This window comes from Trichomycterus rosablanca, unplaced genomic scaffold (assembly GCF_030014385.1).
Source record: "Trichomycterus rosablanca isolate fTriRos1 unplaced genomic scaffold, fTriRos1.hap1 scaffold_253, whole genome shotgun sequence".
NCBI lineage: Eukaryota > Metazoa > Chordata > Actinopteri > Siluriformes > Trichomycteridae > Trichomycterus > Trichomycterus rosablanca.
The window spans coordinates 17484-38985 of NW_026947081.1; the positions used below are offsets into that span (position 1 = coordinate 17484).

The window sequence follows — 21502 nt, forward strand, 5'->3', positions numbered from 1 at the left end:
ACCCAAAAAACATCATTTGGTCAGTTGGAGATCTCATATGGGGCTCCCTTTCTATTGATATATGATTTACAGCCTAGTGACAAAGTGTACAGTGCAGCAAATGGGTTACAGTCAGTAAATTTACCATACATAATAATGTGAAAAGATTCAGGAGTTTGTACAAATCTCAGTCTGTGTGGGGCGAGGGTGATGTGTGTGGTGCTCCAGCTAGTCAGGATGGCCGAGCGGTCTAAGGCGCTGCGTTCAGGTCGCAGTCTCCCCTGGAGGCGTGGGTTCGAATCCCACTTCTGACAGCTCATACTTTATACAAATTTACATCTTTACCTTTCTACCATACATAATAATGTGAAAAGAAATAACAGTTAGTACAAATCTTAGTACTAGTTAGTCTTAGTTTTTTATTATTTCAAATGCCATTATTAATTTGTAATCACTGATTTGTGAGATATCAGCAGTAGTAGGTCATGTTTAACTGGTTTAATTTTGTTTAAGCGCTGATTATCGGCTGTTTTTCTGTTTTCCATGCATTTTGGCGGGCTTTTAAATGCGCAATCTGGCAACCCTGACTGAAGCGTTCATTCATATTTTGGAGCGATGTATGTTTGTATGCTAGAATATAAATAACATCTTTTACAAACTGCTGTCTATTTACATTGACATTTTCTCTTCTGTCTAAACATTTTTGGAATTGGGTTTGCTGAATATCAATACAGGCAAATGAAGCGCATTTAAAAAAGCTTTAAAGCATTCTTGAAAAATGATCAGGCCAACCTTTTTAAAAAGTAGATCCCGATGACCTGTTGACTGAAATAGTAGATCCCAAGCCACAGAAGTGTGGGCACCAGTTTTACATTGGCTACGTTTTAACAAGACGTACCAAGAATGGCCTGTAGATGGCGCACTGTAGTCGTTTTTTAAAAGCAAGCTATGGCCAATTATGCCACCGAACTTAAATATGTACAATACTTTATAATGTATCAATTGTAACAGTATCAAATAATAAAACATTATAAAAAATTATAAGTTTATGCGTTTCTGTCAAAACAAAACAAAAAAGGTATGTAAACAAAACTGTTTGAGCGTAAATAGGGCGTTACTGACATTGTAACACGGACAGACTAGCCTTATGGTTAATGCTGCAACGAATTTGACCGTAATTTCATCTTTTCAGATTGCAAAATGATCATAATGTTTCTATACTGGAGAATGTGGGCATCGATCCCACTACCTCTCGCATGCTAAGCAAGCGCTCTACCATTTGAGCCACTAGGTTTACAGCCTAGTGACAAAGTGTACAGTGCAGCAGATGGGTTACAGTCAGTACATTTACAATACATAATAATGTGAAAAGATTAAGCAGTTTATGTGTTCAAATCCCACTTCTGACAGCTCATGATTTAAACAAATCTACTTACAGCCATTAGGGAATACAGTTTTCATCAAAGGGTGAACATGGTCTGCAACAATGCTGAGGTAGGTGGTACGTGTCAAAGTAACATCCACATGGATGCCAGGACCCAGGCTTCTGATCACTGAAAATCTGAGAAACTGAATCATGTATTCATCCTGATCTTGTTCTGTTTATTGTTGCAGCTCTGCTGGAGGGTTATTTTTTTGGTGTTTGTGGTGGTGGTGGTGGTGGGGTCTTTGTTCCCATTTTGGTTTATTTAGTATATGATGTACTTTACATCCATTTAAATATGTACTTAAATACTTAAATATCCATTTAAGTATGTTTATTCAGCGTCCATTTACATTGTTACAGCAGTATTTTACGACAAAAATGGAAATGTTCACATTATTTAAATGGATGTAAAGTACATCATATACTAAATAAACCAAAATGGGAACAAAGACCCCCCCACCACCACCACAAACACCAAGAAAATAACCCTCCAGCAGAGCTGCAACAAGAACAGGACAATCTCCTACAGGTCCAACAAAATCAAAGAAAAAATGCACTTCATAAAAGACCTCACATTGTTCGTCCTAAAGGCTAAGATCAACGTTTTAAATAAACTGAGTCTGTGATGGTTTAAAAACATAGCGTAATACAGAAAACAGTACGTGAGCTTAAACACGTTGCACCCTCACTTTATAATGCAGCATCAACGCTCTGTTAGTACATTACAATTTACAAATTCTAAAGGAAGGTTCTGTGTAAGGGGAATTAGCTCAAATGGTAGAGCGCTCGCTTAGCATGCGAGAGGTAGTGGGATCGATGCCCACATTCTCCAATGCTGAAACATTATGATCACTTAAGGCAACACATAATATAAAAGTCGTTGCTCACTGAAACGCTGCATCAAACATTAGGTCAGTCTGTAAGTTCTACAGTGACAGTTATGCTCTATTTTTACTCAAATCGTTTGGTTTAAAGACCTTTTTTGACATGTTTAAATTGACAAATATAGCGTCCCCTAGCACCCCTGGCTGTATTTGGAAAGCACTCCCTGACTTCTTTTAATTGTTTAAGAAATCTCTTTCTTTGTGGTAATGTAAGGATTTAAAAGGGCCACTACTTATCAGTACTTACGATTATTTTATATTTAAGCTATACTCTTATTTAAACCGAAAAAACTACTTCAATTTCCCTATATATATGTGGTACTAACCTTGCACAAAAAAACCTGCGACTAACACCATTTACAGTAGCTGTATTAACATTATCCCTGACTCACATACCAAACTTGTATACGTTAATAATACTTAAACAAATTAACTATTTACTCATTTACACAATCATTAATATGCATTTCAAACCCCAATATATTTTACAAAAATGTTATAATACAGATTCACTCAAATTACCATCAGTAATATTCAAAATATTATCAATCTCTCCTAAGTTAGGTAAATAACTAACTAAAAAAAAGGGTACCCAAAATTTCCGTTGCAGGCCTGATCCAACCTAATAGTCCCAATCAGCACAGATCATGAAGTATATTTGGTCGGTTGTGGTGGAGCTGTCCACGTTCTTTGTTTACATGGATGAAACAGAAAAAATCCACCAGTCTTTTTCCTTTTGATCTTGGATGAAACAATCAGAGTTTATCCGATGCTTTTAATCCACTGTAATCATCACAGCTGCTGAGGAAGCGTACTGCCTTCAATGTCCATGCGCGAAACTCAAGAGACGAAGTTCACGGCTGATGCAGCATAAACAATGTCACTAATCGACTGTAAGATGTTAATATAAGACTCACTGTCCGTTTGTCTTTACGCATCAAGAGAGATAAATCCTAAACAGGTGTTTTACCCGCTTACATGACACTTGTTTCACATCACGCTATTTTCTCCACTTTTTTCTTCTTTTTCCACCCACTTTCTCCCGCTCTTTTCCCGACCTGTGACAGTTCATGCTGATTGGCTTAAAAATAAATCAAGGGAGGGCTATACATACACTTTACTTTAAACAGCATAAAACAACCAGAACATTATTTACAGAACAAATAAGAACAACTTATTTACTAGTTATAAATTAACATAAACAAAATATTAGTAATCTCCAAATTTTAATTGGGCTACACAAACACACAATAACTTATAATTCTCCAATTTTGAAATGTCTCGGAGTTTTATCTGAAACGACTTTTTGTTAAAGTAGCGGTACGTGACTTTTTAATGGTTTTTCTTCTGGTGAAACTGCTTCATAGAAGATGAACAGCTGAAACTCACGACATCCCCTTTAAAATGCAGCATCAACCCTTAAGTCAGTCTATCAGTGGTACAAAGACAGTTTTGATTGGGTTTAGTTCGTCCTAAAGTCTGCGATAAAAGTCTGTGATGGTTTAAAAGCAAGGTATAATACAGAAAAGAGTATGTGAGCTTAAACACGTTGCACCCTCACTTTATAATGCAGCATCAACGCTCTGATAGTACATTACAATTTACAAAAGGCTAAAGGGGATTAATCGTAAGGGGAATTAGCTCAAACGGTATCGCGCTCGCTTAGCATGCGAGAAGTAGCTGGATCGATGATCGCATTCTCCAATGCAGAAGCAGTGCAAACTTTTAAGCACATTTCCCTGTGAGATTAGTAGTAAATAACATTTAGACTTTCTAAACAAACCATGTACTACGGGACAATGCCGCTTACACAACACAGTCAGAAACAACTCGCCCGAACAAGGACTTGAACCCTGGACCCTCAGATTAAAAGTCTGATGATCTACCGACTGAGCTATCCGGGATGTGAAAACCTGGGCTGTCTCTCTTGAGGGTGATTATATAAAGTTTTAGGTGAAGGCTGTTGCTGTTTACACACAAAGAAAAACACCTCTTGAGGAGAATTTTGCAGGTGGATTACAAACAGATTCCTTTCTTTCACCTTTTTCCTTTTTTTTCTGTATCAACTGCACGACTGTTTTCCAGTCATTAAAATGTTTTGTGCATTTATATGTGGCAAGAGAAAAAAAAATTCATAAAAATCAAATTGAGTTAGCAAAGAACCTTGAATTATACTAAAGGGTTCTTCAAGTAGAAACAGTTCTACCAAGAACACAAAAAGAACCCTTTCAAAAAAACATTATTTGGTCAGTTGGAGATCTCATATGGGGCTCCCTTTCGATTGATATATGATTTACAGCCTAGTGACAAAGTGTACAGTGCAGCAAATGGGTTACATTCAGTACATTTACCATACATAATAATGTGAAAAGATTAAGCAGTTCGTACAAATATTAGTCCGTGTGGGGCGAGGGTGGTGGTGATGGTACCCAAGCTAGTCAGGATGCGGTCTAAAATGCTGAGTTCAGGTCACAGTGTCCCATGGAGGTCTGGGTTTGAATCCCACTTCTGACTGCTAGTGCTTCATACAAACTTATGTCTTTAACCCTCTAACATACAGTGCCTTGCAAAAGTATTCAGCCCCCTTGAACTTTTCAACCTTTTGCCACATTTCAGGCTTCAAACATAACGATATGAAATTGTAATTTTTTGTGAAGAATTAACAACAAGTGGGACACAATCGTGAAGTGGAACAAAATTTATTGGATATTTTAAACTTTTTTTTAGAAATAAAAAACTGAAAAGTGGGGCGTGCAATATTATTCAGCCCCCTTGCGTTAATACTTTGTAGCGCCACCTTTTGCTGCGATTACAGCTGCAAGTCGCTTGGGGTATGTCTCTATCAGTTTTGCACATCGAGAGACAGAAATTTTTGCCCATTCTTCCTTGCAAAACAGCTCGAGCTCAGTGAGGTTGGATGGAGAGCGTTTGTGAACAGCAGTTTTCAGCTCTTTCCACAGATTCTCGATGGGATTCAGGTCTGGACTTTGACTTGGCCATTCTAACACCTGGATACGTTTATTTGTGAACCATTCCATTGTAGATTTTGCTTTATGTTTTGGATCATTGTCTTGTTGGAAGATAAATCTCCGTCCCAGTCTCAGGTCTTTTGCAGACTGCAACAGGTTTTCTTCCAGAATGGTCCTGTATTTGGCTCCATCCATCTTCCCATCAATTTTAACCATCTTCCCTGTCCCTGCTGAAGAAAAGCAGGCCCAAACCATGATGCTGCCACCACCATGTTTGACAGTGGGGATGGTGTGTTCAGGGTGATGAGCTGTGTTGCTTTTACGCCAAACATAACGTTTTGCATTGTGGCCAAAAAGTTAGATTTTGGTTTCATCTGACCAGAGCACCTTCTTCCACATGTTTGGTGTGTCTCCCAGGTGACTTTTTATAGATATCTTTGAGAAATGGCTTTCTTCTTGCCACTCTTCCATAAAGGCCAGATTTGTGCAGTGTACGACTGATTGTGTCCTATGGACAGATTCTCCCACCTCAGCTGTAGATCTCTGCAGTTCATTCAGAGTGATCATGGGCCTCTTGGCTGCATCTCTGATCAGTCTTCTCCTTGTTTGAGCTGAAAGTTTAGAGGGACGGCCGGGTCTTGGTAGATTTGCAGTGGTCTGATACTCCTTCCATTTCAATATGATCGCTTGCACAGTGCTCCTTGAGATGTTTAAAGCTTGGGAAATCTTTTTGTATCCAAATCCGGCTTTAAACTTCTCCACAACAGTATCTCGGACCTGCCTGGTGTGTTCCTTGGTCTTCATGATGCTCTCTGCGCTTTAAACAGAACTCTGAGACTGTCACAGAGCAGGTGCATTTATACGGAGACTTGATTACACACAGGTGGATTCTATTTATCACCATCAGTCATTTAGGTCAACATTGGATCATTCAGAGATCCTCACTGAACTTCTGGAGTGAGTTTGCTGCACTGAAAGTAAAGGGGCTGAATAATATTGCACACCCCACTTTTTAGTTTTTTATTTCTAAAAAAAGTTTAAAATATCCAATAAATTTCGTTCCACTTCACGATTGTGTCCCACTTGTTGTTGATTCTTCACAAAAAATTACAATTTCATATCGTTATGTTTGAAGCCTGAAATGTGGCAAAAGGTTGAAAAGTTCAAGGGGGCTGAATACTTTTGCAAGGCACTGTATGCTGCCATTAGGCCAAATGCTACAGGCTAACAACATTGATTACCATAGTTATGCAGATGACACACAGATATATCTGGCTCTCTCATCAGATGATTACAGCCCAATAGATTCACTGTGTCAGTGTCTGGAGGACATCAATAACTGGATGAGCCAGAATTTTTTACAATTAAATAAGGACAAAACAGAGATTGTGGTGTTTGGCAGCAAAGAAAAGAGGTCTAGTGTCAGTGAGCACCTCAGTTCCCGGGCTCTAAAAACCAAAGACCAAGTCCGAAATCTTGGCGTGCTAATAGACTCAGATCTTACATTCACCAGCCATATTAAAACCATCACCAAAACAGCCTTCTACCATCTTAGAAATATAGCCAAAATCAAGGGTCTAGTGTGCCAACAAGACCTAGAGAAGCTGATCCATGCTTTTATCTCCAGTAGGGTGGACTATTGTAATGGTCTCTTAACTGGACTTCCCAAAAAGACAATTAAACAGTTACAGCTCATTCAGAACGCTGCTGCTAGAGTTTTAACTAAGACGAAGAGAACTGAGCACATCACTCCAGTTCTAAAATCTCTACACTGGCTTCCGGTTAGTTACAGAATAGAATTTAAAGTGCTGCTACTGGTCTATAAATCACTGAATGGGTTCGGCCCAGAATACATCTCAGATATGTTTAGAGAATATAAACCTAGTAGATCTCTTAGATCCATGGACTCAGGTCAGCTAGTTGAGCTCAGAGTCCAAACTAAACATGGTGAAGCAGCATTTAGCTGTTGGGCTGCATATAACTGGAACAGACTGCCAGGAGATATTAGATGTTCCGCAAATGTAGAAATGTTTAAATCCAGGTTAAAAACTTTTCTTTTTTCTTGTGCCTATGATTGAGCTCGAAATTTTTGCTATTACCCTATTTCTTTTAGTTTTTCATGCTCTTAATAATTCTTTTTATAGAGTAGTGTACATTCTAAATTGTAGTGTATATTTTACTATATTTTCTTTTAGTTTTCATGTTTTAATTGCTTATCTCTCTTGTTTTAATTTCGTATTTCCCAAATTGTAGGGTATATTTTACAATATTTTCTTTTAATTTTTCATGTTCTTAATTTTTATCTCTCTTGTTTGAATTTCATGTTGTCTTAATTGTAACTAAATGTTTGCAAGAAGTCTTTCTGAGGTTCTAGATCTCAGGAATGTTTTAATGCTTTTAATTTTTCCTTATGTAAAGCACTTTGAATTGCCACTGTGTATGAAAGGTGCTATACAAATAAACTTGCCTTGCCTTGCCTTGCCTTGCCTTACGCCCAGTTTAAATCTATATTTATGTGCAGCCTAATAATGCACTGAGTTTTACATATTAATACCCACGTATTTTATGTTGCCTTAAAGACTCACTTAGATCCTGACCAAATTTTTGATGCTGTGTTTCATTAAGCAATGCCGCAACAAGTTTCATATTACATGTTACCCTTAAATAATCATAATGTTTCTGGAGAATGCGGGCATCGATCCCGCTACCTCTCACGTGCTAAGCAAGCATTCTACCATTTGAGCTAATTCCCCTTTCAAAGAACACACCAAACTGTATAATGTACTAACAGAGCGTTGATGTTGCATTATAAAGTGAGGGTGCAACGTGTTTAAACTCACGTACTCTTGTTTATATTATGCGTTGCTTTTAAACGATCTAAGACTCACTTTATTTAAATGTTGATCTTAGCATTTAGGATGAACAATGTGAGGTCTTTTATGAAGTGCATTTTCTCTTTGATTTTGTTGGACTTGTGGTGGTGGTGGTTAGGGGAAGGGGGTTGTGATTATATGTAACTTTACTACCTCATGTGCATTTGTGTCTTTGTTCCCATTTTGAAGGTTGTGATATTACTTTAAGCTTAACTTTTCTTTTTCATGTAATTACTGATATTTTACTGGATCTCTGCTGATATCTTGTGGGCCATATTGACTAATCAGTGAAAATTAATGTTTCCTTGTATAATAAAACCATTATGCTTATTTAGCTTTAATTAGCTTTAATTATTAAAGAGTTAATAAAATAGTGATGGTGAAACTAAAAACCTGTTATTACCATCACTAAGTGTCTTTACCCTCACAAGAAGTTATGTGTTGGTAATGACATGTTGAGGTAATGACAGTTTTTACTTAGGAAAAAAGTAAACAGCTAGTATACAATGTACTTTACATACATTTAAATAATGTGAACATTTCAATTGTAAAATACTGCTGTAACAATGTAAATAGACGCTGAATAAACATACTTTATGATCAGAATGAATACGTTTAAATTTCTCACATTTTTAGAAATCAGAAACCAGGGTCCTGGCATCCATGCGGATGTTACTTTGACACATACCACCTACCTCAGCATTGTTGCAGACCATGTACACCAAGTTCATGCAAACTGTATTCCCTGATGGCTGTGTCCTCTAAAGAAGTAAACTTGCATAAAGCATGAGATGTCAGAAGTGGGATTTGAACCCACGCCTCCAGGGGAGACTGCAACCTAAACGCAGCGCCTTAGACCGCTCAGCCATCCTGACATGCTCGCAAGTTCGTTATGCCAATTACCAACAACACCCCCACATGGCCAAAGATTTGTACAAAGCGCTGAATCTTTTCACATTATTATGTATCTTAGAGGGTTAAAGACATAATGTGTATAAAGCACTAGCAGTCAGAAGTGGGATTCAAACCCACACCTCCATGGGACACTGTGACCTGAACTCAGCGTTTTAGACCTCATCCTGACTAGCTTGGGTACCATCGACACCACCCTCGCCCCACACGGACTAATATTTGTACGAACTGCTTAATCTTTTCACATTATTATGTATAGTAATTGTACTGACTGTAACCCATTTGCTGCACTGTACACTTTGTCACTAGGTTGTAAATCATATATCAATCGAAAGGGAGCCCCATATAAGATCTCCAACTGACCAAATAATGTTTTTGGGTGGACCATTGTTAGCACTGTAACGGCACTAGCATGTTAGGGTGTGTTTTCTCTGGTATGAGTGTATTAGGTACAGCCTTCTTGTTGGGTTTTTAACTGACTGGATTATTTGTTAAGAACTCAAACCCTGTTTGTGCTTGTTGTAGGCTATTAAATCGATCACTAGATGGCATAATATGAATACAGTTAATATTGCGTTAGACTCAAGCAATAGAACACGAGAGGGAGTGTGTTATCGCGAATAACATCACGGCTGTGATTCGGTCGCAGGCACGCGTGTTATTCGCGATAACACACGACCTCAAGTGTTCTATTGCTTTTATACAACAGTTTTTACAAAATAAAGAAAGAAAATAAATCAAAGAAGCCCTGAATTTCATAATAAATATGCTTTAATATTGACAATACCTTCCGCCAAAAAGTAGTTCCACAACGAATATAAAGTTTAACACTACAAAGCAGACATCCCAAGTTGCAAAAACTCATTTCAGGGAGGTAAGAACAACAAGAAGAAAAAGGCAAGAACCTCCGAAGGAAAAAATAAAAATAAAAAACCTCTTGCACACACCAAAGGATATTGGTGATAACAGAACTTTTAGGAGCTGCTAACTGGGCTATTAAACTAACTGTTCGCGTTACAAACACATTAATGTACATACATAGTGCACTAGATTGTGTATCAGATCACGGATTTATGTTCCCTACATAGTGCACTAGACAGTAAATTAGACAACTGATTTATGTTCCCTACACAGTGCGCTAGATTGTATATCAGATAACGGATTTAAAACGCGATCGGGAAAAAGGTCTGTGTCGCCTGCGTGCGCGTTTGTGTGCATGAAGCTTGTCGTTACTGGCAACGCGTCAGCGGAGTAATACAGTTGTGGTGTGAAAAGGCTGTGCTGTTATCACGAATATCAGCACGGTTAAAACGCTTCTCAACCAATCAGATTGTAAGGTCGGAACTAACTGTTGTATAAAGTAAAACGATGTCTGTTTCTATCACAGTTTCATCGCATGCTGACCTCTAGAATACAACTAATGTATGTAGCACTAAGAAGTGTTTCTTAAGGGTTCTTTTTGTGTTCTTGGTAGAACTGTTTCTACTTGAAGAACCCTTTAGTATAATTTAAGGTTCTTTGCTAACTCAGTTTGAGTTTTATGGATTTTTTTTTCTCTTGCCACATATAAATGCACATAACATTTTAATGACTGGAAAACAATCGTGCAATTGATACAGGAAAAAAGGAAAAAGGTGAAAGAAAGGAATCTGTTTGTAATCTACCTGCAAAATTCTCCTCCCGAGATGTTTTTCTTTGTGTGTGTAAGCAGCAACATACTTCACTTAAAACTTTATATAATCGCCTTCAAGAGAGACAGCATGGATTTTTAAAGCCTGGGTAGCTCAGTCGGTAGAGCATCAGACTTTTAATCTGAGGGTCCAGGGTTCAAGTCCCTGTTCGGGCGAGTTGTTTCTTACTGCATTAGGTAAGAGGTAATGTCCCATACTACATGGTTTATTCAGAAAGTTGAAGAATTTGTACTTTGTGAGATGTTATTAAGTGAAATATCATGTACTTGATAAGCTTGAAATAATAGCACACTGTATGTGCAACATGTTCTCCACCCCAACTAGTTGTTTCTAACAGACTGTAGTAAATAGAGGACAGTTTAAATCTATATTTATGTGTAGCCTAATAATGCGCTGAGTTTTAGATATTAATTTCCACATATTTTTTGTTGCCTTAAAGACTCACTTAAATCCTGATCTAATTTTTGATGCCGCGTTTCATTAAGCGATGCCGCAACAAGTTTCATATTACATGATACCCTTAAATAATCATAAGGTATCTGCACTGGAGAATGCGGGCATCGATCCCGCTACCTCTCACATGCTAAGCGAGCGCTCTGCCATTTGAGCAAATTCCCTTTATGATGCACCTTTGTTCCCATTTTGAAGGTTGTGATATTGCTTTAAGCTTAATTTTTCTTTTTCATGTAATTACTGATATTTTACTGGATCTCTGCTGATATCTTGTGGGCCATATTGACTAATCAGTGAAAATTAATGCGCTGCCTTGTATAATAAAACCATTATGCTTATTTAGCTTTAATTAGCTTTAATTATTAAACAGTTAATAAGATAGTGATGGTGAAACTAATAACCTGTTATTACCATCACTAAGTGTCTTTACCATCACAACAAGTTATGTGTTGGTAATGACATGTTGAGGTAATGACAGTTTTTACTTAGGGATGCACTGTGCGATTGACTATAAGATCGTGATCGACGTATTGGGCACCCCTGATGTAAAACAACTGTACTTTTGGTAACCCCTTTTGGAGTCTTTCCAAGAAATTGCTCCTGATAACTTTTATTGTTTATTGAAACACAACATTTCCATCACAGATCTGCTTCAAACTTAGGAAAATCCGCTGTCAGAACTCGGACACAGTCTCTATGTTCAAGTCTAGATTGAAAACATGTTTATTTACTCAGGCTGTTGATTGGTCTTTTCAAACTAAACAAGCAAACCTAGTTATGCTGTAATAGTTAGGGGTGGTGGAGTCTAAACCTGTAAAACTCTCTGATATTTTACTCCTAACGATTTCACATTGTAACAACATCTTCTGTTGTTTTAACCCGAGGTGGTTCTGACGGAAACCTGTTCACCCTCTCGAGGTTAAAGACTGCAGTGCCAACAATGCTGCTCCTACTAGATGTGACGGACACCTGGCGTGTTTGCACCAAAAATGTCCAGAATGTACAACAGACTTTATCACAGACTGGACTGAACAATGAAGAACTTACATTATTTTTTTGCTAGTTACAACTTTCAGTTCAATTTAATTTTGTGTTTGTATGATTTGTGTAAATCCTTTTTATTTAAAGTATCCTCCAGGCCACCCAAGAAGGATGGGTCCCTGCTGAGTCTGGTTCCTCTCAAGGTTTCTTCCTGAGTTTTTCCTTGCCACAGTCGCCCTTCGGCCTGGATTCTGTAAAGTTGCTTTGAGACAATGTTCATTGGAAAAAGCGCTATATAAATAAATTTGACTTGACATGTGTCCGAGATCTCTAACTCAAGCACCGTTTATGCAATCCATTTGAGTACTACTGTATTTTATAGAGTACATACTGAGCTTTTTATTAATGTCACATTTGTGGGTGTGTGGCAAGCAGCTCATGAACTTTCTTTTAAAAATGGCTGCCATGTCATATTTCACATTTCATGGAAATAAGCAAAGTAAGAGATCAGTTTCGTTCAATATGAGTCGTAACTTCAGTTTATAAAGATTACAGAAATGTACAGCAATTTTAACCCTTTCTCAACAAAACATTTATCCAATGTCCTTTGTTGTGGACAGCAGGACTTACTACACCCGGTTTTTAGCCTATTTCTATACAAGGAAGCAGAGGGCTGAGTAAGGCAGAAAATATTTTATGGAACAGATTTATGCAGGAAATTCAGGTGGTGGTGTGTTAGTGTGTGTTGTGCTGGTATGACTGGATAAGACACAGCAGTGCTGCTAGACTGAGAATAGTCCACCAACCAAAAACATCCAGCCATCAGCACCCAGTGGGAAGCGTCCTATGTCCACTGATGAAGGTCTAGAAAGTTTTGTGTAAGGGGAATTAGCTCAAATGGTAGAGCGCTCGCTTAGCATGCGAGAGGTAGTGGGATCGATGCCCACATTCTCCAGTACACAAACATTATGATCATTTTGCAATCTGAAAAGATGAAATTACGGTAAAATTCGTTGCAGCATTAACCATAAGGCTAGTCTGTCCGTGTTACAATGTCAGTAACGCCCTATTTACGCTCAAACAGTTTTGTTTACATACCTTTTTTGTTTTGTTTTGACAGAAACGCATAAACTTATAATTTTGTATAATGTTTTATTATTTGATACTGTTACAATTGATACATTATAAAGTATTGTACATTAAGTTCGGTGGCATAATTGGCTTGCTTTTAAAAACGACTACAGTGCGCCATCTACAGGCCATTCTTGGTACGTCTTGTTAAAACGTAGCCAATGTAAAACTGGTGCCCACACTTCTGTGGCTTGGGATCTACTATTTTAGTCAACAGGTCATCTGGATCTACTTTTTAAAAAGGTTGGCCTGATCATTTTTCAAGAATGCTTTAAAGCTTTTTTAAATGCGCTTCATTTGCCTGTATTGATATTCAGCATTACAGGGCAAGCGTGGGTCCAGTGTCACGAACACGGGGCTCAAGACAAAAATACACCCTGGACAGGGCGCGTCAAACCATCGCAAAGCATCACACACTAATTTATCCACTCACTCACACATACAGGTGCAATTTAGAGCAGCAATTACACCTACTGGCACGTTTTCATATCCGGAGGAAAGCCACGCATACATGGTGAGTATACACCGATCAGCCATAACATTAAAACCACCTCCTTGTTTCCACACTCACTGTCCATTTTATCAGCTCCACCATATAGAAGCACTTTGTAGTTCTACAATTACTGACTGTAATCCATCTGTTTCTCAACATGCTTTTTTATCCCCCTTTTATGCTGTTCTTCAATGGTCAGGACTCTCCTGTGTTGTGCTGGTATGAGTGGATAAGACATAGCAGCGCTGCAGGTTTTTAAACACCTCACTGTCACTGCTGGACTGAGAATAGTCCACCAACCAAAAACATCCAGCCAACAGCGCCCTGTGGGAAGTGTCCTATGACCACTGATGAAGGTCTAGAAGATGACCAACTCAAACAGCAGCAATAGATGAGCGATCGTTTCTGACTGTCTCTACAAGGTGGACCAACTAGGTAAGAGTGTCTAATAGAGTGGACAGTGAGTGGACACGGTATTTAAAAACTCCAGCAGCGCTGCTGTGTCTGATCCACTCATACCAGCACAACACACACTAACACACCAACACCATGTCAGTGTCACTGCAGTGCTGAGAATGATCCACCACCTAGATAATACCTGCTCTGTAGTGGTCATGTCAATAATTGTAGAACTACAAAGTGCTCCTATATGGTAAGTGGAGCTGATAAAATAGACAGTGAGTGTAGAAACAAGGAGGTGGTTTTAATGTTATGGTTGATTAGTGTAAACTCACACACTGCTGTATGTGCTTGCATGACTGTAGGACGCGTTTTCAGTGCATTACCGTAATATCCATAAAATGTGTCCTTGAGATTTCAGTGCAGAAAAGTTTGTGTAGAGACTGCAGCAGCGGATACTGTGTTTGTTTAGATTTTGAGGTCATACTTTATTAACAAGGTAAGTTTATTTTTTAAAGAAAAGTTTGTGTATATTAGCTTCTGGATATTTTCGGATGCTACGGACAAAACTGTGTTGTACTGCTATGATGATACGACTATGTTCCAAACACTTTTAGACTCTTCCACCACCGTTAGCGCTTCTCTCAGTTAGTTCAGCTCATTAAATATATTATCCACAGTATCGCTTACTTTTACAAACCCAATTCCAAAAATGTTTAGACAGAAGGGAAAATGTCAATGTAAATTGACAGCAATTTGTAAAAGATGTTATTTATATTCTAGCATACAAACATACATCGCTCCAAAATAATGAATGAACGCTTCAGCCAGGGTTGCCAGATTGCGCATTTCAAAGCCCGCCAAAATGCATGGAAAACCGCCCAAACATACTCACGAAAAACAGCCGATGATCAGCGCTTAAAGAATATTAAACCAGTTAAACATGACCTACTACTGCTGATATCTCACAAATCAGTGATTATAAATTATTAATGGCATATCTTTTCACATTATTATGTATGGTAGAGGGTTAAATATGTAAATTTGTTTAAAGCATGAGCTGTCAGAAGTGGGATTCGAACCCACGCCTTCAGGGAAGACTGCGACCTGAACGCAGCGCCTTAGACCGCTCGACCATCCTGACTAGCTGGGGTACCATTGATACCACCCTCACCCCACATGGTCTAAGATTTGCACAAACTGCTTAATCTTTTCACATTATTATGTATGGTAGAGGGTTAAAGACGTAAATTTGTGTAAAGCATGAGCTGTCACAGTGCCTTAGACTGCTAAAACCATTCTGTCTAGCTTGGACACTGTTGACGCCACTCCCACCCCACACAGACTAATATTTGTACAAACTGCTTAATCTTTTCACAAATTATTATGTCTGGTAAATTTACTGACTGTAACCCATTTGCTGCACTGTACACTTTGTCACTACGCTGTAAACCATGTATCAATAGAAAGGGAGCCCCATATGAGCACTCCAACTGACCAAATAATGTTTTTTGGGTGGACCATTGTTAGCACTGTAACGGCACTAGCGTGTTAGGGTGTGTTTTCTCTGGTATGAGTGTATTAGGTCCAGTTTTCTTGTTGGGTTTTTAACTGACTGGATTATTTATTATTTTTTAAGAACTCAAACCCTGTTGTGCACCACCCTTAGGCCAGACTTGGTACTCTGGTCCCCTTCATTGAAGTATGTATACATCACAGAGCTCACAGTTCCATGGGAGAATTCAACAGAAGAGGCCTATGAGCGCAAGAAACTGCGCTACACAGAACTGGCAGCAGATGCTCAGCAACGAGGATGGAACGCGAAAGTCTATCCAGTTGAAGTGGGATGCAGAGGTTTTGTGGCTTCTTCCACCATCAGGCTGCTGAAAGAACTTGGCATCCATGGACAGGCTCTACGACAAACAATTAGATCAGTCTCTGAAGCGGCCGAAAGAAGCAGCCAGTGGATATGGATCAAGCGGAAGGACCATTGCTGGGCTCAAAGAGCATCGACAGGACCCGCTCACTAATTCCCCCCACACCCCATCCCATTAGAGAACCCAGGTCACAACCCTCCAGGAGGAGGATGAACAAGGTATACGATTAGCCTTGCATAGTCCCGTGGGCTGCGCCACTTAAATAACCAGGCAATTCTCATGATTGGGCATGGGACACAAGCTCAGGTTTGATCATCCTGTAGCTGTATCGAACCCACGCCTCCAGGGCAGACTGCGACCTGAATGCAGCGCCTTAGACTGCTCGGCCATCCTGACTAGCTGAGTCATCCTCAACACCATCCTCAACACCATCCCCACCCCACACGGACTAATATTTTTATATACTCAGAATGTGGCTCCGCCCATCCCGCCACTCACCAACCCAACTACTGGAGGACCAACACTGGTTCTAAACCACCACCAGGTGAGAACCACCCTGAGGAAAGTCAATGCAAGCAAAGCAGCAGATCCAGATGGAGTTCCCGGCCGGGTGCTGAAAGCATGTGCCGACCAGCTTACAGAGGTGTTTACCAGCATATTCAACCTCTCACTCCAACAAGCTGCTGTCCCAACGTGTCTCAAATCCTCCACCATCGTTCCAGTACCCAAGAAATCAGCTTCATCATGCCTGAATGACCCCTCATGTACTGTCTATTCACCAGTTACCTTAAACACCTGTGACCTGGTTCTGCCTTTTATCTGCTGCTATACTGAATCGTGCACTTTAGATCTGCATAAAGCTGCTGTAGTTCCTGTGCAATACTTGAATGTAAATGTAAATATTTAAAATTCATATCTTAGTTATCTCTTCTAGTTTTTAAGTCTTAAGTTTTATTTTTACTAAACATAGTTTCTCTTGCCATTTATATTTTATATTTTATTATGTTTACACACACCGAGACCTGAGTAACTGCATTTCGTTCTAATCATGTACATGGTTTTGAATGACAATAAAGCTGAGTCTGAGTCTGATAGAAAGTATTCTGACCAGCAATTTCACAGAGTGGTATTCAAGCTGCACTGCCGCCGAGTGTAAGGATCTGCATCGCGTAGTGAAAACAGCTCAACGGATTATTGGCACAGTTAGTATTTAATATTTAAAGCAAAAATGTAAATTCACTTAAAAGTGCACATATTTTTATTGTTCTTTCTTTTTTTTTTTTGTGATTACTACTACTGTCTTTCTTCTACTGCTGCTACTCTATTGGAGAGATGCCACTCGAAATTGCATTGTACTTGTGTATAGTGACAATAAAGATTCTATTCTATTCTTCTATTCTATGCTGCATTATAAAACGAGGGTGCAACGTCTTTGATCTCACGTACTCTTTTCTATATAATGCGTTGTTTTTGAACCATCACAGACTCATATACTAAACATTACATCATATACTAAATAAACCAAAATGGGAACAAAGACCCCACCACCACCACCACAAACACAAACAAAATAACCCTCCAGCAGAGCTGCAACAATAAACAGTGCAAGATCAGGATGAATACATGATTCAGTTTCTCACATTTTCAGTGATCAAAAGCCTGGGTCCTGGCATCCATATGGATGTTACTTTGACACGTAGCACCTACCTCAGCATTGTTGCAGACCATGTTCACCCTTTGATGAAAACTGTATTCCCTGATGACTGTGTCCTCTAAAGAAGTAGATGTGTATAAATCATGAGCTGTCAGAAGTGGGATTCGAACCCACGCCTCCAGGGGAGACTGCGACCTGAACACAGCACCTTAGACCACTCGGCCATCCTGACCTGAACGCACATTATGAAAGACAATTTTCCTCAACACCCCCACATGGCCACAGATTTGTACGAACTGCTGAATCTTTTTACATTATTATGTATGTTAGAGGGTTAAAGACATAAGTTTGTATAAAGCACTAGCAGTCAGAAGTTCAAACCCACGCCTCAATGAGAGACTGTGACCTGAACGCAGCTCGTTAGACCGCATCCTGACTAGCTTGGGTACCATCGACACCACCCTCGCCCCACACGGACTAATATTTGTACGAACTTTTCACATTATTATGTACAGTAAATGTACTGAGTGTAACCCATTTGCTGCACTGTACACTTTGTCACTAGGCTGTAAACCATATATCAATAGAAAGGGAGCCCCATATGAGCACTCCAACTGACCAAATAATGTTTTTGGATGGACCATTGTTAGCACTGTAACGGCACTTGCATGTTAGGGTGTGTTTTCTCTGGTATGAGTGTATTGGGTACAGCCTTCTTGTTGGGTTTTTAACTGACTGGATTATTTATTAAGATTATTTATTATTTTTTAAGAACTCAAACCCTGTTGTGCTCGTTGTTTGCCTATTAGTTCCTCGTTGCCTTGTTGCTGTAGCTCAAGCAGCTTGTTCTGTTGAAACTGTGACTATAGTCTATCAGGGAGCAGTGGCTGAGCATTGGGGAGCAGTGGCTGAGCATTGGGAAGCCATGCTCATATACAGGTCCTTCTAAAAAAATTAGCATATTGTGATAAAGTTCATTATTTTCCATAATGTAATGATAAAAATTAAACTTTCATATATTTTACATTCATTGCACACCAACTGAAATATTTCAGGTCTTTTATTGTTTTAATACTGATGATTTTGGCATACAGCTCATGAAAACCCAAAATTCCTATCTCAAAAAATTAGCATATCATGAAAAGGTTCTCTAAACGAGCTATTAACCTAATCATCTGAATCAACGAATTAACTCTAAACACCTGCAAAAGATTCCTGAGGCTTTTAAAAACTCCCAGCCTGGTTCATTACTCAAAACTGCAATCATGGGTAAGACTGCCGACCTGACTGCTGTCCAGAAGGCCATCATTGACACCCTCAAGCAGAGGGTAAGACACAGAAAGAAATTTCTGAACGAATAGGCTGTTCCCAGAGTGCTGTATCAAGGCACCTCAGTGGGAAGTCTGTGGGAAGGAAAAAGTGTGGCAGAAAACGCTGCACAACGAGAAGAGGTGACCGGACCCTGAGGAAGATTGTGGAGAAGGGCCGATTCCAGACCTTGGGGGACCTGCGGAAGCAGTGGACTGAGTCTGGAGTAGAAACATCCAGAGCCACCGTGCACAGGCGTGTGCAGGAAATGGGCTACAGGTGCCGCATTCCCCAGGTCAAGCCACTTTTGAACCAGAAACAGCGGCAGAAGCGCCTGACCTGGGCTACAGAGAAGCAGCACTGGACTGTTGCTCAGTGGTCCAAAGTACTGTTTTCGGAAATCAAGGTGCCAGAGTCTGGAGGAAGACTGGGGAGAAGGAAATGCCAAAATGCCTGAAGTCCAGTGTCAAGTACCCACAGTCAGTGATGGTCTGGGGTGCCATGTCAGCTGCTGGTGTTGGTCCACTGTGTTTTATCAAGGGCAGGGTCAATGCAGCTAGCTATCAGGAGATTTTGGAGCACTTCATGCTTCCATCTGCTGAAAAGCTTTATGGAGATGAAGATTTCATTTTTCAGCACGACCTGGCACCTGCTCACAGTGCCAAAACCACTGGTGAATGGTTTACTGACCATGGTATTACTGTGCTCAATTGGCCTGCCAACTCTCCTGACCTGAACCCCATAGAGAATCTGTGGGATATTGTGAAGAGAAAGTTGAGAGACACAAGACCCAACACTCTGGATGAGCTTAAGGCCGCTATCGAAGCATCCTGGGCCTCCATAACACCTCAGCAGTGCCACAGGCTGATTGCCTCCATGCCACGCCGCATTGAAGCAGTCATTTCTGCAAAAGGATTCCCGACCAAGTATTGAGTGCATAACTGAACATAATTATTTGAAGGTTGACTTTTTTTGTATTAAAAACACTTTTCTTTTATTGGTCGGATGAAATATGCTAATTTTTTGAGATAGGAATTTTGGGTTTTCATGAGCTGTATGCCAAAATCATCAGTATTAAAACAATAAAAGACCTGAAATATTTCAGTTGGTGTGCAATGAATCTAAAATATATGAAAGTTTAATTTTTATCATTACATTATGGAAAATAATGAACTTTATCACAATATGCTAATTTTTTGAGAAAGACCTGTAGTGGTTAGTACTCTGCGTTGTGGCCAAAGCAACCCCGGTTCGAATCCAAGTCACGGCACTGTCTTTTTGTATGCCGTGCTTCAAAGGTTTCTATTCTCTCCTCGGGCAAGAGACCGAAATGAGGCTGGAGCTTCAGGAAAGTCAGAACCATAGTCAAACAGGGGCCAGTGGCGCAATGGATAACGCGTCTGACTACGGATCAGAAGATTCTAGGTTCGACTCCTGGCTGGCTCGGTTTCCTTATGCCTTTTTTTTGTCTCTCTAACTCCTTGTGTATGGAGCACCAACAATGCATCCAACAATGGAGGTCTTGTCAAAGTGAAAAAGACTTGTCAGAGCGGAAAGAAGTGGCTGATGCTGTTGGAACTATGACTGCAGTCTATCAGGGAGCAACCGACATGAGCCACCAGTGGCAGACTGCTGGGAAGCCGTGATCGTATAGTGGTTAGTACTCTGCGTTGTGGCCGCAGCAATCCAGGTTCGAATCCGGGTCACGGCACTGTCTTTTCGTATGCCGTGCTTTGAAGGTTTCTATTCTCACCTTGTTCTAACTCCTTGTGTATGGTTCTCTGTACCCCAGATCCAACAATGCAGGTCTTGTCAAGGTGACAAAGACTTGGTAGAGCGGAAAGAAGTGGCTGATGCTGGCACCAGCCGATACTGAGCTTTGCAGTTTCCCATATGGTCTAGTGGTCAGGTTTCCTGGTTTTCACCCAGGTGGCCTGGGTTTGACTCCCAGTATGGGAATTGCCTTCTATGATTGGACTTGAGCAAAACTTTGCCCATTACTTCCTCTGCGCCTTGTTGCTGTAGCTCAAGCAGCTTTTTCTGTTGGAACTATGACTGCAGTCTATCAGGGGGCAGCCGACATGAGCCACCAGTGGCAGACTGCTGGGAAGCCATGATCGTATAGTGGTTAATACTCTGTGTTGTGGCTGCAGCAACCCCGGTTCGAATCTGTGTCACGGCACTGTCTTTTCGTATGCCGTGCTTCGAAGGTTTCTATTCTCTCTCTTTTTTTGTCTCTTTAACTCCTTGTGTATGGTTCTCTGTACCCCAGATCCAACAATGCAGGTCTTGTCAAGGTGACAAAGACTTGGCAGAGCGGAATGAAGTGGCTGATTCTGGCGTCAGCCGGTGCTGAGCCTTGCAGTTTCCCATATGGTCTAGCGGTCAGGATTCCTGATTTTTACCCAGGTTTTTGACTTCCGTTTGGGAATTGGCCTTAATGATTGGACTCGAGCAAAACTCTATATTCGT

The 21502-nt window shown here is 40.0% G+C and overlaps 8 non-coding genes across 8 annotated transcripts; 6 read left to right on the top strand and 2 right to left on the bottom strand.

The window, feature by feature from the left end:
• The first annotated feature begins 210 nt into the window (after positions 1–210).
• Positions 211–293, top strand: trnal-cag (transfer RNA leucine (anticodon CAG)). The gene has a single exon. It is a non-coding gene; the product is annotated as a tRNA-Leu (tRNA).
• Positions 294–2164: 1871 nt separating this feature from the next.
• On the top strand, positions 2165–2237 carry trnaa-agc (transfer RNA alanine (anticodon AGC)). Its single transcript has one exon. It is a non-coding gene; the product is annotated as a tRNA-Ala (tRNA).
• A 6686-nt stretch (positions 2238–8923) lies between these two features.
• Positions 8924–9006, bottom strand: trnal-uag (transfer RNA leucine (anticodon UAG)). Its single transcript has one exon. It is a non-coding gene; the product is annotated as a tRNA-Leu (tRNA).
• A 1810-nt stretch (positions 9007–10816) lies between these two features.
• On the top strand, positions 10817–10889 carry trnak-uuu (transfer RNA lysine (anticodon UUU)). The gene has a single exon. It is a non-coding gene; the product is annotated as a tRNA-Lys (tRNA).
• A 2161-nt stretch (positions 10890–13050) lies between these two features.
• Positions 13051–13123, top strand: trnaa-agc (transfer RNA alanine (anticodon AGC)). Its single transcript has one exon. It is a non-coding gene; the product is annotated as a tRNA-Ala (tRNA).
• A 4748-nt stretch (positions 13124–17871) lies between these two features.
• On the bottom strand, positions 17872–17954 carry trnal-cag (transfer RNA leucine (anticodon CAG)). The gene has a single exon. It is a non-coding gene; the product is annotated as a tRNA-Leu (tRNA).
• A 2449-nt stretch (positions 17955–20403) lies between these two features.
• On the top strand, positions 20404–20476 carry trnar-acg (transfer RNA arginine (anticodon ACG)). The gene has a single exon. It is a non-coding gene; the product is annotated as a tRNA-Arg (tRNA).
• A 441-nt stretch (positions 20477–20917) lies between these two features.
• Positions 20918–20989, top strand: trnae-uuc (transfer RNA glutamic acid (anticodon UUC)). The gene has a single exon. It is a non-coding gene; the product is annotated as a tRNA-Glu (tRNA).
• Positions 20990–21502: the final 513 nt, after the last annotated feature.